This window comes from Zosterops lateralis, assembly GCF_965231275.1.
Source record: "Zosterops lateralis genome assembly, chromosome: 4".
In the NCBI taxonomy this organism is placed as follows: Eukaryota; Metazoa; Chordata; class Aves; order Passeriformes; family Zosteropidae; genus Zosterops; species Zosterops lateralis.
The window spans coordinates 19,396,250-19,411,401 of record NC_139765.1 but is presented as its reverse complement, the minus strand read 5'-3'; the positions used below and the strand labels follow the sequence as shown (position 1 = coordinate 19,411,401).

The 15,152-nt window shown below is 39.9% G+C and overlaps 1 protein-coding gene across 6 annotated transcripts in view; it reads right to left on the bottom strand.

Annotated features, from left to right (window-relative positions):
• Nucleotides 1-15,152, bottom strand: part of CHST11 (carbohydrate sulfotransferase 11) — a 168,516-nt gene that overhangs the window by 102,611 nt on the left and 50,753 nt on the right. For 2 of the 6 annotated variants that reach the window (XM_083860201.1, XM_083860204.1), the window contains exon 2: nt 11,895-12,022. The exons of the other annotated variants lie outside the window; for them this stretch is intronic. The gene's annotated coding sequence lies outside the window, so the exon portion shown is untranslated. The remainder of the gene's footprint in view (nt 1-11,894; nt 12,023-15,152) is intronic. 6 annotated transcript variants of the gene reach the window in all.

The following is a 15,152-nucleotide window of genomic DNA, read 5'->3' as shown; positions in this document are numbered from 1 at the left end:
AATTTACCATATACATCAACTTAAGAATTTTTTTTGTTTCATTATTTTTTTCTATCTTAAATGCAACTGTCTAGAAGTGAAGTTAGAAGCTTAGAAATTGTGACTTGAACTATACGTATTTCACAAACAAATGTGCATTACATCAAGTGCAAAGAAAAACTCTTTCTGGACATCACACTTTTTCCTACTTTTCCACTACAAGTCAGGCATGTGTTTTGCCAAATGAGACTGCAATTATATGGGAAGGTAGGAAGATTTCTAATGAGGCTTACAGGTTTCTAAACATGCTTTTCTCAAACTTCTAGGTACTCACTGTAACAACATCAGCAGGCACGTGTGCTGCTGGATTGTCTAGCAAAGAGCTAAATGCTCTATGTTCTTCTTATCAGCCTAGTTTTCAAGTTTGTAGATAGTTGGCTATATCTCATCTCTCTGATATCAGTTCAAAAGAAAACTGTAAATGTAGGTCCAGAGGGGGAAAAAAAAGCTGTACATTTGCATTTTCCTAAAAAAAAAAAATAAGAAGCTGAATTTCTTTTTCTAAATTTCCCACTACTTTCATCACATTGTTAGTACCAGTCTACTTAACAAAAATGATTTATGAGCTCACAAAAAAAAAAAAAAAAAAAAAAAAAAAAAAAAAAAAAAAAAAAAAAAGAGGGAGAGAAAAAAACTTTAAAGGAGGAAGGTTTCTTTAGAAAGCTGTAATTTTAAAAGCATTTATCTTTAATCACAGTTAAAATTAAAAAGACGGCTGCTGCAGCTGCAGTCTATTTGAGCTATACTTCAACAGATGTGCACAGAAGATGAAACACAAAATCATATTTGCAATGGATATACTGAAACACACAGCAAGTCTTCTCACAAACCAAGCAGAATAGAAAATAGAGCTGTAGCAGTCTTCTTAACCTGGAGCAATGAAAGGCTCAAACTTGTGGCCTCCAAAAATGAGGCAGAAGCAGCGCATGCACACATATGCACACCTGATCTGACAATCAGAAACCAAGGGACACAGGTCATGCTTGTCACAGCAACATGTCCAGATAAACCAAAATTTACCACCTCTGAAGCACTGCCCCTGGTATTTCTAATGCAGTCACAGCCCCTTGAGGCTTTACTGTGTTTTATGAACAACAATTTTCTTCACAAAAAAGAAGCACTAAAGAATTGGATAAGCAGAAAAGAAAGTATGAAATCCTGTAGTAATCGCTTCCAGAGCAGTCATTCAGTATGGCAAAGAGGATTATGACTGCAGCTTGTTGGATAAGCAGATGAGCTCTCACAAATTAAGGATGCTACTTCCTTGGCAATGTGAAGGCCAAATGCTGATATTAAAAGGAAGAAAGTATCACAGACAGCAAAGGCCTGATTCTGCGATTTGAAAGCTGTCCGAACTAATAATTAATACACAGCTGGGCTTACTGTCTTATTCCTAGAGTTTATTCTGTTTAATACTTCTAAACTCCAAGTAATCCCAAGGCAAAGAGATGCAATGGGTTTCTTTGCAAGATCTTTTACTTTTCCAGCAGCTGTTTATTGCCTCAGCTGACCAGGATCAGCACAGCTCGAGTATTCTCCCCTCACCATTGCTCTGAAGAGCAATGCTGGCCCCACGTCCTGCTCCACTGGACCACAGAAATTCCCAACCATTTCTGCCTTCTTCCAGCAGGATCCACACATCCATACAGGAGAGGCTGGGAAGATGCTTTCACACGCTCCTCTCTCTCTCCGTTAGCAATAAGCATACATGGATAATATTGCTTTCAGATGTATGAATCCCCTCATGTGGCACTTTTGAAATATCCCAAACCACAGATCCTTCACAACATTTTCCATATGAATAGGACATTGTCAGCTCCCTCAGACCCAGACTGCACTTCACCACACAGAAGAGTAAAATACACATTAGCACTATAAAACTTCATCTCAATTAGCATAATCTGTATTTCCATTATAGAGTTCAGCTTTACAGCCAACTCTGGGTGAGGCACTGAGCACTCGGGATCTGTCTTTCCCTGAGGAGAAATTCTCAAAACACAAGAAAACCATCGAGCATGGCAAATGCACAAGGTCTCAGTGCCTGCTTTATCTTTATATGGTCCTACTCCCTTCATCTGTCCCCTTCCATTGCCCCCATCATTTCAATGACTTTAATTAAACCCATTTGGTGAACTTTTGTCTACAGTGAGGAAATGCAGCCATGACTCACACATACACAAGTGGATGAGCCAAGCACACCAACTCCACCTCCCGAAGGCTCATCCCAGAGGAAAAAGGAGTGAACAAGGAATGAGTTTTTTTGTGATTTCACATCCAATGAAAGCATTCAAAGGGAAACCACAACAAGGAGCAGTGGCAAAGGATATATATTCTGGTATCACTATCAAATAGGATAGACTAAACATTTTAAATTGACTGGGCCTCTTCCTCCAAATAATATGGATATTTACTGGTAATAATAGTATTTAATAATTAGCATGCAAAATACTAAGCTTTAGTTTCAGCAAATTAGCCTGCCAACTACATTGAGAAACACTGTTAGTGTTGCAGCTGGTGGCCATCAAGTAGCAAAAATCCAGGATCTCTCTGACAGTGTCATTCTGAAGGAGACAGGCAACAAAACTTCTTGACAGAGCCATGGACTCAAAAAGTTCTTCTGTAGGGAACAAATGCTGTCCTTGCCCTTGTGATGTCTCATGCAGAGATGGATAGAAAGAGCAGGAGAGGAAACAAAGGAAAGTACCTTTTTCAGAAGATTTTCCTAAAATAATTGCCAACTAAGCAACATCTTTCAGAAAGACAACTCATCTTGTTTCTAAATTTGCCAGGAACAGAAAATACACCTTGATAAACTGCTTTGATGTCAAATTTTCCTCCCCAGCCATACCCTTTTGCTAAGCTGATGTGACCTATCCGCACCTTCCAGGCACTTGATCTTGTGGTACATCTGTCTCCTCACCTCTCTGCATGTAACTTATGTTCAAGGCACCTTCCAACCTCCCTTTAGTCTGTGACAAGTTTTCTGGGCACTTCATCACTCCTTCCTTTCTTCTGAACACGCTCAAAGCTAACACTGCAGCTTGCTGACACCAGCGTGCCCCACATCACACAGCATCACAGCCAAAGCTCTGGCAGGACCAACAGGATGACCAAGTGCCACCTCTCCTTGCTGGCCCTGTCCTCCACCCTCACGTGATCTCCTGTGTGCCAGGCAGCAGGCAGGCCAGCTGGTGAACTAACACCCTCAAACCCCTTCCAGACCTCACTTCCAAGAAAAGAGGGTCCTCTACTAAGTCAGCATCACCTAAATTTTATTCCTGAATGCATTCACTGCTGCTAAATGACTAAAACTAGGCTGCCAGCCAAGTCACTGGGTATTCACAATTCTGCATTAATGATTTGCAGTTCTCTTCCTCTCCATTTACTACTGCCCTAACTTTTGCATCCTCTGTAAATTTGATTGATAATTAAGTATGCTTTGTTCTGGATAATAAATTAGAATATTTAACAAGAATCAGACCAAAATCTGGTCCTGCAGGGAACCCATGAGAAATGTATCTGCTTAGTTATGATTTCCCACTTACAGCTATTTTTACAAACTATTCAAAGTTTTTAGAATCTGTAATATGTGTGCCAAACTGACATGCATTCACTTGCCAATTCAACTTTTGGGCTGTTCATTCCCATATCACCTGTACATAAGTAATTCTGACACTCAAATATTGTATCATTATTTAAAAAAAGGTTCATCAGCTTGGAGAATTAATTTTAAAATATTTATTTCTGAAAAGATATTTAGGCTCATTGCCTGTCTTTAATCATCCAAGGCTGCAGAGAAGGCTTCTGTGATGTATTTCAGTCTTGCTTTGCTCTCAACTCTGCATGGGTTAATTTTATCACAAATTCTTGAAAGCTGAAACATTGAAACTCTATTTTAATTGAAAGTACTTTACACTTCCATCTTAAAAGTATAAAGCAGAATAAAAATTACAGTCTAAGTGATGTTTTCTCCAGCCACAGAGCTGAATGGCAGATTGTTGCCTCCTGATCACTCTTATCTCAGATAGCTGCTGCTTTTGGGGCAATTCTTATGCTTTATTCCGAATACTCCATTTGTCTTCATTAAATATTAATCAGCCTTTACCAAGGAGTACACATAAAAGCTGTGTTAAATAAGAGAAGACAACAAGTGAAGGGAAAAAAAAAAGCTGATTTGATTTCAAATTTACAATAAGGATTTGTCAAATATTATCCCTTTCCAAGCTGAGATAAATCATCTCAGCTCCATGAACTCAAACAGATTCTTCTGCATCGTTGGGAATTCCACCTGAACTGTGAAAGGTGAAAGAAAGAGTTACTGAGATGGATTACTTGAGTCTTCAGCAGGCAAAGCAGTGAAATCATTTTATTCAGCTAGGAAAGGACACCATTGGTGTGCTTACGTGGAGCTTCTTGTGCAGGTATGATATGAGTGACTAGATTACTAGATTATATGCGTGAGTATATACTTCTATTATTGATGTTGACACAGCAAACCAGTGTTTAACCCACCGCCAGATGCTGGTTTTTTGGGTTTTTTTAATATTGTAAACAATTTTCAAAAGTTGTAACATGCTGCATTATGTTCTAATATTTAAATCCAACAATGAAATAGCAGTTTATTGTGGTTTCTCCTTTCCATTCTCTGTATTTTGCTTCTCTCTATTTCATTACAGGGCTCCCAGAATTAAAGCTTAAGTAATATTCAGAGAAAATGGCAATGTGAATTTTTCATCTAATAGTTGTCTCTTATTTAATAACCCCTTTTTTCCAGAACACATGACTTTTCAACTACTCTATTCAATCAACTTCTTGACATAATATTTTCCTGTGAAAACCTATTCTACTTTTCTGGAACCTTTGTCACTTTTTTTCTTTTCTCCCCATACCAAATGATACCCTTTGGCACGCTGCTGCTGCTGCTGCCCCTACACGCCTCTACCAATCTTTTTAGGCTGTTCCCCAGCTAACCATTTCTTTTCCCTCATCTTTCCTAGTCTTTCACCACAATCCAGCTCCCTTCTTCCATCCTCTAAAGCAACAAGCCAAGAAAAAACCCTCCCTAATCTGACCACCATACCAGGAATCTGTGTCCTGCTCAATACAGAGGAAGGGATGGTGAGGACAAGAAGTGCTGAAGGTGTGGGGACTTAGCTTCAGTTGCTCAAGAGGAAACAGAAAACATCCGCTCTCCCATGTCTCCTCCTGGGTTTTCAGGTTTTACTCCCATCCCTGAGACTGACAGACTTTTTCCATTACCTTGGTGCCCCATTCCCAGCTCAGTATTTTCACTCCACACTTTCCCCCTCCTCTACTGCCAGGAGACCCCATCTACACAGGGGCCCTGCATCGGCTGACACCCAAAATACTGAACAAGAGGCCTGAGAGGCAGGCAAATTACAAGGCCAAGAGCTAAAGTGCAGGAAGGTGAGGAGGCATGTCTGGTCTTATTTATAGTTTTTACCTGAGGCTTTGTTTTTCCTACAGTTAAAACAGTCAAGAAAGATGACAGAGTTCAAGGCCAGGAGCATTGTCACAGGCACACAAAGGCATAAGCAGCCAAGATGTTTGGCAGCAATGTTGACGAGTGCTTTCCCATTTCTCAAGAAACAGTAGATTTTTCTTTTTACATATTCACTTTCACTTCTCCATCCCAAATGTTCAAGTAAGGAGCAGTCATCCCTCAGACAATTAAAGGCTATGAGTATGGAAGGTAGTCCAAGATTTTACATGCTACTTTCTGATAGGGTGTGTGAGAATTTTACTCTTCTTATCAAGGCTGTGCTCCAGCTAAAATCAGTGTTGGAAAAAAAATTTCAGGTAAATACAAATGGCTTTAGAAATTAAGACTGCCTATTACCTCTACCTCAGCTGTAAATGGGTTTTTGTAATAGCAACCCCAAAGAGAAAAGAAAATGAGGACACCACTAGTTAATAACCCCACTGTCATTAACCTTATGGAAACTGCATTTGTAGTACTGTGTTTGTGGCTACCACAAAATGTATGCTGATTTCAAAGGACAGCTGAATATGCCTACTTTAAAAAAATCTAATTCAAACTACTAGCACCAACTAATTTTGCTCAAGAACTTAACTATCTCTCTTTTTTTTTTTTTGCTACTGTTTTACACTGCCCTTAAAATAATGAGGGATACAAAGGCTGTAGATGAGGATATGATTAAAACTGAAAAATAAGTGCTTCTGATGACCCCAAGATTAATTGCAATATAAGTAAAGAGTGCAGAGTGAAGGTAACAAATGACTTCATTTAGATCCTCCCCACATGAAAAGGATTAATTCCATGCCCTGCAGACGTTCATTTGTGTCCTACTTACACAATGAGGAAATTAAAACACAGGGTGGTTTGCTGTATACTCTGATCACCACGTTAGGACAATTTCACTGTTTCTCTTGCAACTGTGCTACTTCCTTTCTCAGAGAGGACAACAGCCCTAAAGCCTGCACCCTCCATTAGCCCAGCCCCAGGACCCTGGACCTCATGCTTCACTGCAGAACGTCCCTTTAAGCAGGAGGCCCTCCCTACCTATGTCATCTTGCCATACCAGTAACTATAGAATTATGGAATGGTTTGGATTGGAAATGACCTCAAAGATCATCTAGTTCCAACCCCCACCCCCCACACCATAGGCAAGGACATTTTTCACGAGACCAGGCTGCTCAAAGCTCCATTCAAACTGGCCTTGAACACTTCATGGATGGGACATGGGACAACCTGTTCCAATTCCTCACCACTCTCACAGTTAAGTATTTCTTCCTTATATTTAATCTGAATCTATTCTCTTTCAGTTTAGAGCCATTACCCTTTGTCCTGTCACTCCATGCCCTTATAAATAGTAATGCTAGCAAGTACTGAAAATCAAATAAACTGTCTGAGGCTAAAGTTTAAGGTCTTAGAAATAATATGTGCTTGGGGATTTGGTGTGAACTCTTCCATAAGCTTCCACTTGTGGCTAACTTCAAAACATCTGATGGCATCATCCAACCTTCCCAATATCTACCCCATCACAGCTACAGCTAAAAATCAGTTTCCATTTGGACAATGCAACAGTAACCATCTCTTCCCAAACCTGCTTTGCTTCACAAACTCCCTGTCGGAAGTAGTACTTTGCATCAATGCTTCTTTGTGTGCAAAAGGGTGGAAATGCTCCAGTTATATTCCCACCATTTTCCACGCAAAGAAGCTTCAGAGAATCTTCAGTGTACCCTTTGGATGATGCTCAAGGCTGGTGGCAGGCTGAAGCTCATCCCAACTTGCTCTCCTCAAAAAACAGCTGACAGTCAAGTCATCCCTATCCTTAAGTCAACCCCAATAAAACTCACAGTGGAGGGAGAGAAAAGGGGAAGTGAAACACAAGTACAGCAAGCCCCAACTAAATATTTAGGGTTTCTCTCCTTCACTTGTTAGCTCTTTATACAGCCAAAGACAGAGTTAAGCTTGGCACATGACTAGGTGTTTCCAGCACCAGGGGTTCCCCAATGCTACTTGTCTAATCAAAAAGTCAACGAGCTCCGTTGTGGATTTTTAACCTAGGACAACACTGAAGAAAGAAACCATAAGACTTCATTTCCTTTCTCTCATGTTTTTCAAACAGCATCTGTTTGCTCACCGCAGACAAAACAGAACACAGGCTTCTTCCCTCCCTTTAAACTCAGATAGTCTTTAATATTGAGAAACAAGTGACCAAAATTTTCTTTCAAACCCAAGCAGCATTCTTCTTCCCCACCATCCAGACACAACATCATCACACCAGTGACAAGGGGTCTGCAATCTCCTTCCCAAGAAGCTCCCTCCAAGCAATGTCATTTCTCCTCCTCAAAACAAAGCTTAGGTCAGGAATAAAGGAGGGGAGGGAATGTCTGAAATACAAAAGGTCTTTTACTGACCCCATCAACTACAATGTGTGAGACAAAAAGCCAAAGGAAGATTTTCAGCTTCCCAGTGAAAAGTAGCCATTAAAAGCAGTCATCAAGGCCAGGTGCCATGCTGAACATGCACAGGGTGACAGCCAGTCCTACCACTTGTCACTTGGCAAAATCACTGTCTCTGGGCTAATACCTCAAACAAGCACTTAAAGATATCTTGCTCCCCAAATCACAGTGAGAGGAGACGAGCAGGATGAACTGCAGACCTCCCTCAATGGTCACAAATGATTCAACCTATTTATAATAGATCATAGCAACCAGCATTACTGCTTGACTTGAGAAGTGTAGAACACAGCAAGAAGTTCTTTCTCCCTAAATTAACCCTTTTCCTCTTCCCATGGCCTTTCTCCTGAAAAAATGTGAAGAAAGAGATAAAGTGAAAATAAGACTAATAAAAAGCTGTGCCTACTTGGCACGAATAAAAAGAAGTTTAAAAAGCTTTAAAAAACCAAAAAAGGGCAAGTTTCTTAAAAAACATAACCATATTCTACTATCTTTCTCTTTGCAATGACAGCCATTATAGGAAAAATTTTTTACCTTTCTTGCCCAATTCTATAATTTGACTGCTGTCATTGTACAGACACCAGTGGTACTGAATTTACATGGAGCCACACCCAGAAGATTATTTAAAATACAAATTACACAATCCAGTGCTGAATACAACAGCTTTCCTGAATTATGGCCATTTCCTAAAATATGAGCTGGTACCACATTTCCAGCTGGAGCCAAATGCATGACCAACCCATGCCTATCCAAACTGCCTCAAAAGAGAGCAGCAGCAGCAAGAAGCTACTGCAAAGCAGGGACACATAGCCTGAATTCTGAATGCAAGCACAGGTTTATTATTAGGTTGTTCTTTTGAGTTACACAACCAATGCCTTGGCTACACTGGATAAAAATAAAAGCACAGTATTTTACAGATCACCTGCCTTTCTTGACACGAGCTGCTGCCTGTGCTCTGCAGTGAGAAGGAGCACCCAGATGAGGGGAGGCACACAAAGAAGCTGTGCGGCTCCTTTCCAGGGGTCCCAACCACAGCCTTGGGTGAGTGGGAGCAGAGACTGAGTCACACAGACCCCCAGCTGGCTCCCACTGCCAATGCCCACACTGCAGAGCCCTTCCAGAGGAAGACAGAGAGCGATGGAGAAGTCCAAGGCAGGAAGAGCATGGCCACAAGCCAAGTTTGACCACTCTGCTCTCAGCAATGGGTAGAAAAATACTTCCCTTACTGCAACAGTGTGGGGCTGGGCCAAAATAACATGGAGAAGACCCAGAACAGACCTAACAATGCCACTAGGGCAAAAGATGATATTAAGGATTATTTGGAAGATACAAGCAAACTAGTCATTGGTAAACATGATTAATTTTCAATGTGTAAAATCTGAACTCCACTATGAAGCAAACAGAAAAACTATTACTCTTTTCAGGAATCAGCAAGAGCAGCAAATCTGTTGTCTTTCTCAGATTCTCAGATTTATACACCAACAGCTACTCATACCACTCAGCACTGGCTGCCTCTCACCGTCCTTTCCTCCACTATGAGTGACTTCAATCACTCTTCTCTTGGCCCAAAGAATTTTTGAGTTACTACACTGCAAAGTAGCAGCTATTTAAAAACAAAAGAACACAGCTGATAATAAAATATACCATGCCTGAAACAGAGCATTCAAGAACAGCTTCAGCAAAAAATACTCAGACTTCAGATTCCCTACTGGAAAAAAAACCCAATCTTTACATACTAATTCAGGATATTCTACAAGTCTATGATCATTATTTGTCTCCATTTAATATTCCTAAAGAAGAGCTTTATTTCGCAAGAGTTAACCAATCCAACTTGAGAAGTGTCTAATCCCATCATAATCTGCCTTCATATCATCATGATATACCTTGTGTCCTGTTCCTAAATCTAGATATGCACTTTTGAAGTCCATGGGCAAAACTCAATTCTTCAGCCAAAATTCTTGCCCAGGAAGCAAAGGTGCCCCCCAACGGATACCTCCCACTGGAGTTTACTTCTGGCCTGCTCACAGTCTTCTTGTGTAACCTTGGGGATACCACTTCAGCCCAAATTCATCAGTATACTGAAGCTCTTGCTTCATATCATGTATGAGTTGAAAATCAATGTAAGTATATTGATACAGTCATGACTTGCTGAAGGTCAGAAAACAAACTGGTGACAAAGCTGAAAATAAAGCAGAGACCTCCTGATCGCAAGATCAATTCCTTTAACTTCCAGGCCACATTTGCATGAATTAAAAGGGAAACAATTCATCTACATGTGGTCTGAGTCATTTTAGTGATCAGGTAATGCGTCCCAGTTCTGTCATCGTTGCATGATGGCTCTGAGCTCCAATTTCCACCCCCATGCCACTTGCCTAACAATTTCTGTCCTTGGAAAAAAGTAATCAAGTATGATAAGGATGACAATCATAATTAGCTTAAAATACAGGCCTGCTGGCATGTATTGAGAACACATTTTTACATAAAGAGCTAATGCAAAGGGAGCAAAACTAAAGCAATAGAAATTTTAGATTAATTGCCTATGGATATCCAAACCCAAATTATGAGAAATCATAATTTTAGGAAGTGGGAGGAATTCCCTTTACATAAATTACTCCTTTAAATATTTAAAATCCCACTTCAGCCTCACTAGAAATTAATGTTTAATAGCTGCTCTTCTGTAACCTGATAGAAGTATCTGTAAAATGCATTTAGCCTGGTCAGCTCCATCCTGCTCTCAAAATATGGGCAAGAGAAGAGGGACAAAGATCAAACCAGGTAAGAAACAATCTGATTTGCTGAGCTACCTGTCAAAAAGTAAATCACTTGCTATAGAAGAAAGAAGAATAGACTCGAATGCTTGAAGGTGACTCTGTAACAGCAACCAGTTATGAATTATATCACATTAGCACCACTTCTGTGTTGTAGAGATTTTCTTCTTCCAATATATTTGTCCATCTTCTGCCATTTTTCACAGCTAAGCAACTACTGGTCTGTTGGAAGGATGCCAGCTGTCAGTAATTTTGAGTAATTCTGTCAAACTGACACTTCACAAATCTGTAAGAGTCCACATTTCTGATGATGAATTCCTCACTGCATGTGTGACAAGATAAATTACTGCCAGCAATACCCACACAATGACTCCATGGGTCAGTGGGCTCACTGTAAAGACAGGCAGGCAAGGTGAAAAGCACTGCCCCATTGCGGGATTTAAAGAGAAAGCTGTCATTGTTTTCTGACCTTCACTGAAACCCCAGCCATTAAAATGCTGCAAGCACTATGACCATGCCCATTACATTAGTAATATGTGTGATAAGAATTAAGCAAAGACAAGCTTAATTAAGAATTAAGCTTTAAGAAGCTTAAGAATTAATTCTTAACAAGAATTAAGCTTTATCAAGAAAGCTTGAATAGCAACACTAGATTCTTTTTCAGGCACATTGATAGAACCTCTCAGAGGACCGGTTTTAGGACAGTAAGCCTGGGTAAAACAACTTTCATCAAGAGTTTCAGTGCTGCAATTTAACATCCATTAACTTTTAATCCTCTTGTCCACTCTGCAGACTCATATATCAGGGAGACAGATAAAGAGATTGAAGTCACACTGATAAAACACAGATATCAAAGCACCATCACAATGAGCAGTATTTATCATAGTAGTTGGTTACGTGTGTTTACTGCATAGGCCTGCCATGGAAATTACCTCTAAACTTGCCTTAATTCAAGTCTTTTCCAACCCTCACCAACACAGAAGCTTTGCACAAGTAGTAATTTCTGGTGTGCCTCCACTCCTTCACCCTTCTCACTGAATTTCAGTCTAAGTTACACATTGCCCCATAAAATAAGGAGAAAAAGACAGTGTGGGGTGAGCAAGCTGATAGATAAAAAAGATTTATTTAATCAACACTTACTGAGCAGAGCTTGAGCGATTAATCTGTACAAGTGCCCAACTCTTCCAGCAGCTCCTTTGCTGGGTCTCTCCTGAACAACTCGTTAAACAGAGGAACGAAGTATCACTCTGGCAGGATGATTAAAGTCTCTGCACGAGAAAGCAAGGAACCCTCTGAGATCACTCAATGTGCACCTAATAAGACTCAGAGCCAACAGAGGTTTCTTTCCAATTGATGAAAGAAAAGTGACTGTGTCTGTGATAAAAAAAAAAAAAAAAAAAAAAAATAGGACAAAGCTTTTCCCTTGTTCTTTTAATGATTTCCAGTGCTATCAGAAGGCACAGAGGCACATGTACAGATGATACAAGTCTCAGCAAATCCCCTGACTTTGACGATACTACATGAATCTAAAGCAGCTGAGATTCTGGACCCAAAGTCTTAACAATCACAAATAAAACAGTAACACCCTAAATTTTGGTTCCCATTTGAAAACCCAGTGACTGCCCCTGACAAAACTGAAAATACTGACTTAGGTTTCTACTCACCCAGGCAAAAATGTACTCAAACCTAACAAAAAGAACTACATGCTGCTTAAAATAACAGCAACCACTGCCTGGTGCCTCCACTCCTACAGTTACCTTTCATTACTGGAAGCAAGTAGTCATTGTGCTTAAATTTTCTGGACAAAGTAGAACTTAAAAAAAATCCAGTCATCATATAAGAACAAAATGTTTAAAACAAAACAAAAAATATTGAGCTATTTTAAGTTAAATATTAGTCACAGAGATTCCTTCAAAATTGTTACTGACTCATTATTACTAATGCAGGATAATAATGTACTACAGACAGCAGAAAAAAAGTGTCATTTTCTAAAAACATAACTTATATAAGTCCATATATAATTTGGAAACACTACGAAATCTGAAAGACTATGAAACCACAATTGCAGGGAAAACATACGTTACCAAAAAAAAAGATAATACTTTTTTTTTAAAATCCCACAAACTGCTGAAACATCTGATTAGTTCCAGAATAAGATTCCCATAGTAAATGAAAAGCCACTGAAAATAGCACAAAGACCCCAAAGAGCACTGAAAACTTGACAGAAGTAAAGCCTCACAGGAATGTGTTGTAAAATGTCTAATTACAGTTTCCCTAAATAATTCAGCCACAGGGGGATGATATAAATCTTTTTTTTTTAACAGGACAGAGCAAGTGTAAATCAGTATGGCTGCACATGTACAAGTGAATGCTAAAAGCATTAGAGCAAAAACCCTCTGTGCTGAGGGAGACCTTGCAGCAAATCCAGGAAAACACTGGAGCAAGCAAAACCATGGAGCAAGGAGTGGAGTGTGGTGGGGGGACAGTATTTGGACAGCACAGGGAAGCTGCCAGCGCTGAAACCCCTGCAGAAACACCATGACTTGGGTTTTTGGGGTGAACAGGGAAGGATCTGGAGCCAGCAACCCACATCACAGCCAGCTCTGGCCATCGGACTGGAGACTGAGCCACAAGGTAGCTGCCACTTCCATTAGAGCAGGGAAGGGTTTGGGCTTGTTCCCACATGAACTCTTGATCCAAGAGTTAAGAAAAAGGGAGCAATGTCACTTTGGTTGTTTTTAATATGGGCCACATCGTCCACATATATTGTCAAAACCAAGCTAGGTAGAGGCCTTACACAGACAACCATATTTATGTAGAAATTATTAAAGGCATCCTTACAATTCAAAAGCATATACAGAAAATCCGAATCTCAGTCTAATTCCTCCCAAATTTAGGCTAAAAAAAAAGAGTGAAAACTATACATTTTTAGCAGCACATTCTCTGTATGTGCTGTTGGTATGCAACCCAGCTGGGACATGCAGAAGGTCTAAACTGGAACTGACTACAGCATTTAAAAACATGTTCAATAGGTGGAGTTCTGTCTCCTCTCCTGACTCAGGGCATAACTAGACAAATACTGACACTTCTTTCTCTATGTAATAAAAATAAAACAAATGACAGCACAGAAAACTGGAACTTTAAAATTACATACCAATCTTCTAAATTTACACAAAAAAAAATCTACCTGGATTAAAATAATTAATTTTTTCTAATTTAATTTACCTTGTTAAAACCTGACACCAGAATAGGAGAAGCTGTGAAATGGAAAGGTACAGCCCTGTGCCCTTAGCACATGTACTGAATACAAGAAATAGAAGTAACATCAAAAATTGAATCACAAAAGATGAAAAGCAGCAACAGAAGAAATAGTCTCTACAGCAGTTTTAGTTTTAAAAATCAACAATTTTGACATTTAAAATACTGCGGTTTGCAAATCTGGACTGTAACTTCAACTATTACAACAGGAGTCTGTGATAAAGATAAGAGGAGACACAAGAAATCCCTTTCTTGACCTACACTGCCAGAACTAAGGAAGGTCAAAGGTAAGCAGGGAAAAGAGAGAGGAAAACTCCCAGCTGATGCATCAATACAGCTACAGCTGGGAGCCAGGACTGTGGTAACTGGTGAAGAAGCCTTTAGGCAGCAAAATGAAGGACGTGAATGGAGATCTCATGCAACAAAGGTAGGTAAGGACACTTCCCGGGAACACACAGGGATCAAAGAAAGTGCAAGCGCTCTTAGACTGGCTGGATCACAAGCACCGAATGGAGCCAGAAGTAAAAAGAAACATGAAAAAAAGCAGCTGCCATTAAGGAGGAATGACGAGACATGTTGGGACAAAACACTGGAGGAAGCACAGGCTGGATTCAGTGATGAAAAGAGGACAAGTGGCTGATACAGGTGGAGCGACGCTGCCGGAAAACAAAGCCAGAAGCAGTCTGTGAAACCCGATAGCATGGAGCAGGGCAGAGGCTAAAAAGGGGAAATAAAGGAGAAAGCTTTAGCAATCGAAATGACTTTTAGGAAAAAAGGCTTTCTGAGAAGGAAAAAATCAAGTGGAAGATGCAGAATCACATCATCTCAGTGTATAATTCAGGGTAGGAAACCTACACAAAAACACACAGCAAGGGCAAAACTTGAAATAGGAATATAACATTTGCTCTAGAAGAGAATTAATCCATCTAAGCATCTCACAGCTTGCTGTGGCCTCATTTATGTTTCTGCAGAAAGTATCCAATTAAACATCTGGTGCTTGGCTGAATACAAAAGAGAAAATTATGTCCTAACCCATGGGAAGACCCACCATGGTCTTCCAGTGGTGATTGCATCATTACCATAACCAGCCTAAGCTTTACATATTTGACATGAGAAGTCGCTGTGAGGAACAATAGTAGA